We start from the raw sequence: 3,601 nt of genomic DNA, 5'->3' as shown, positions 1-3,601 counted from the left end.
ATATTATAATTATGCTTTATTATAATAGTCTTATTTAAGTCTTGAGCCGCATTTGAAATAAATTAAAGAAATTGACGATTTTGGAATTCATCTCGTTTGGATACAAACTCAATTATTTGATTGAAAAATTAATTATTTTGTTGAAAGTATAACTATTTTGTAAAAAAAGTCCTCTTTTTTATCAAAAGTTCAACTACTTTTTCAAAATTTTTATTTTTTTTTATTTGAAGGTTCATCTCTTTCGTTGAAAATACATTTTTGAAACTGACAATTAATAGATACCATTTTTGGTTAAGAAATTATGTGTTTTGTTAAAAGGTCGTCTTTCTTTGTAGAAATTAAATTGTTTTATGGAAAATTTATACTTTTTGATTAGAACTTAAATTTTTCGGTTGAATTATCAATTATCAATATTTTTTGGTTGTAAGTCATTCTGTTGTAAATGAAACTATATTGTTAAAAATTAAAACCATAATTTTTGGATGGAAATACTCTTTTTGTTTTTAAAATTAAATTATTTCTTTAAAAATTCATGTATTTTGTTTAAGATTTGTCCTTTTTTGTAGATCATCAATTTTCTTGCTCGAAAATTCATCTGATTGGTTGAAAATTTAACAACTTTGTTTAAAATTAATTTTTTCTGTTAAAAATTATTTATCTTTATCTGAAAATGTAACTATTATATGATTCATTAAAAATTACTCGTATATATTGTTAAAGTTGGAAAATCGTTTTTTTTATAGAACATTAATCTTCTTGGTCAAAAAATCACCTTTCCTCTTGAAAATTTAACAATTTTGTTGAAAATTTGTTTTTTTTTCTTGTTCAATTCATTTTTTTAGCACAGTTTTTATCTGGAAATTGTACTATTCCAGTTTTGCTTGAAGCTTTATCCTGTACATTGTATTAGTTAAAACACCAATTATTTGATAGAAAATTAATTTATTTGGTTGAAAGGTAAATTTTTGGTTTGAAAATTGATTTATTGTGTTAATTAGATTTTTTTGAAGATTCATCATTTTAGTTAAAGGCTAAAAACTCAACTGTTTTGTGGAAAATTTTTCTGTTTGAATGAGTTCAACAGTTTTTATTAAAAAATGTAAGCCTTTTTTTGTTGAAGATTCATAATTTGAATTTATAAATAAAAATGTACAAATTAATAATATAAAGCGACTTAAAATAAACGAATTCAATTTATAATTTAAAAAGTTTCCAATTAAAAAAGAATTGTAATTAATCTATTTTTATTGATCAAAATGATTCAATCTTTAACATTAAAAAATTTATTCATTTACTTTTCAATGCAACGCATTGAAAGTAAGTTTATATTTTTTAACCAGAAGTTCTTGAACTATTCCGTTTAAAAATAAGTTCACACTGTTTTGTAAAAAATCATCTTTTTGGCTTTGAAATTCAAGAATTAAAAAAATCCTTATTGACTGAAAAGTCAACTCTTGTGTAAAATTAATATCTTTTTGGATGAGTTCAACAGTTTTTAATTAAAAATTCAAACTTTTTGTGTTGAAGGTTTATCATTTTAGTTGAAAATGTAATTATTTTGTTGGAAATTTGTTATTCTCTTTTTTTTTGGTTGAAAATTCAATTATTTTGATAGTAAGTTAATTTCTAACATTTTCAATTGGCAAACTGAAATTTTATCTCTAAATAGCAATGCAAAATTATTAATCTGGAACAACTGAAAATAAAAAAAATGTAACTTTTATTTCAAAAAGTTTTTAGTTAAAAAATTAATTGAATCGTTTAATTTTTAATGTTACGAACTGAATTTTTTTTGAATTATTATCATTTTGAACCTTAAAAATAATAGCGTAATTTGTATTTTTCAAACAGAAATCTCTAAAATGTTAAAGTCATAAATATTTTTAAATGGTAATTTCGTATTTTAAAATAATTTAATTAAAAAAATTATGAAATTAAAAGTTTGTGTTTTGTACGTATGAATTATTGAGCGTTTAAATGAAATATTTCTGAATTAAAAATTTGTCAAGCTTCAGTTTTAAAAGTTTAAAATTCAAAAGATTTCCACCTCAAAAAAATTATTTTCAGATTTAAAATTTTGAATTTTCTTATTTCATCCTGAAATTTGAATTGGAACAGGAAATTTTTCAAAGCAATTGTATGTATTTCTGAATTTGATCACAGGTTTTTTGGAAAAAATATATATATTTCAGATCTGGGACAAGCCATTATAAACAACTATAAAAAACTACAAATTTGAACAGAGTGGTTCGAAATAAAAAGTCTTGAATTGTTAAACACGATGTAGATTTTTGAAGATTTATAAAAAGCTTTTAAGAATTGTAAAATATTTAAAAAGAATAACAACAATTGTTGTGATTGCTAAGAAAATTGAAAATGATTTTTTATTTTGAAAAATTAATTTTGAGTACTTGAAAAAATTTTAAAAATTAAAAAAAAGGAATCAGGACGATTTCAAGGTAATTTTTTTATTTTTCAGTTTTTTTAATTTTATGAAAAAAATCTAATTAAAACAATAAATGAATTTTCAACGCAAAAGTTTACTTTTCAACCAAATAAATTAATTTTCTATCAAATAATTGGTGTTTTAACTAATACAATGTACAGGATAAAGTTTCAACCAAAAATGGAATAGTACAATTTCCAGATAAAAACTGTGCTACAAAAAAAACGATTTTCCAACTTAACAAATATATACGATTAATTTTTAATCAATCATATAATAGTTACTTTTTCAGATAAAGATAAATAATTTTTAACAAAAAAAATTAATTCTAAACAGAGTTGTTAAATTTTCAACCAATCAGATGAATTTTCGACAAAGAAAATTGATGATCTACAAACAAAGACAAATCTTAAACAAAAGACATGAATTTTTAAAGAAATTACTTAATTTTAAAGTAAAAAAGACGAATTATCTACAAAAAGTTGAATTTTTTAAGCGAAAAATATGAGTTTTTAATGAAAGAGTTAAACTTTCAACCAAATAGTTAAATTTTCAACCATAATTAAAAGACCGTGTTAAAAAACGTATTTTTTTACAAAGTAGTTCAACTCCTAATGAAATAATCGAATTTTAAACGCAAGAAGATGTACAATTGATATCTTAACCAAACAATTGCATTTTTGACCAAAAATGATATATTTTCAACCAAAAAGATTAAATTTCTACTAAACAAGGCCAATTTCCAACAAAATGCATGAACTTTCAACGAAATTACTTAATTTTAAAAACATAAAGAGTATTTCCACCCAAAAATTATGATTTTAATTTTTAACAATATAGTTGAATTTACAACAGAACGACTTTACAACCAAAAAATATTTATAGTTGATAATTCAACCAAAAAATGTAAAAATGTAAAAAAAATAAAAATAAAAATTTTAAAAAAGTAGTTGAACTTTTGATAGAAAAGAGGACTTTTTTCCAGAATAATTACATTTTCAACAAAATATTTAATTTATCAATCAAATAATTGAGTTTTTATCCAAACGAGATGAATTCCAAAATCGCCAATTTCTTTAATTTCTTTCAAATGAGGATCAATATATAAATATATCTACTATAATATAACATAATTATAATATTATCATTATTAAT

Source organism: Belonocnema kinseyi, chromosome 2, assembly GCF_010883055.1.
Source record: "Belonocnema kinseyi isolate 2016_QV_RU_SX_M_011 chromosome 2, B_treatae_v1, whole genome shotgun sequence".
Classification (NCBI taxonomy): Eukaryota; Metazoa; Arthropoda; class Insecta; order Hymenoptera; family Cynipidae; genus Belonocnema; species Belonocnema kinseyi.
This window is presented reverse-complemented; position numbering follows the sequence as displayed.